Below are 427 nucleotides of genomic sequence, written 5' to 3'. Positions count from 1 at the left end.
ATCAATTTTCGCTTTTTATTTGATTCTTTTTAGCGCACGTTTGTTCTAAGAAATAATGGGAAATTGGCCGTTGCGAAGGAACGGCGGGGATGTTCATTTGGACAGGTGTCGCGTCGCGTCGCGCCGCAGAACGGACGAGGGGCGGAAATTGTCAGCGGCAAAATTACGGGCGACGGCCGATTCATCGACGTCGAAACAATAACAATCGACGTATGCCCGACGATGCGGTAATTAAAATAAAATTAATTGGATTGCCCGCGCGCCCACTCGCGGCCGAATCTTTCGAAGGAGATGACTGCACTGCCGTAGGGGTGTTTTGTGCGTTATTGCATATAATGCACTGTTTATTTTGCACTCTCTCTCGCTCTCGCGCGCGCTCTCTCTCCGCTCTCTCATTGCCGCACCCCCCCCCCCCCCCCCCCCCGCC

This window comes from Odontomachus brunneus, unplaced genomic scaffold, assembly GCF_010583005.1.
Source record: "Odontomachus brunneus isolate Ranch 3 - 2012 unplaced genomic scaffold, Obru_v1 Obru_scaffold_007, whole genome shotgun sequence".
Lineage (NCBI taxonomy): Eukaryota > Metazoa > Arthropoda > Insecta > Hymenoptera > Formicidae > Odontomachus > Odontomachus brunneus.
The sequence above is the reverse complement of the archived record's forward strand: the minus strand, read 5'-3'. Positions refer to the sequence as shown.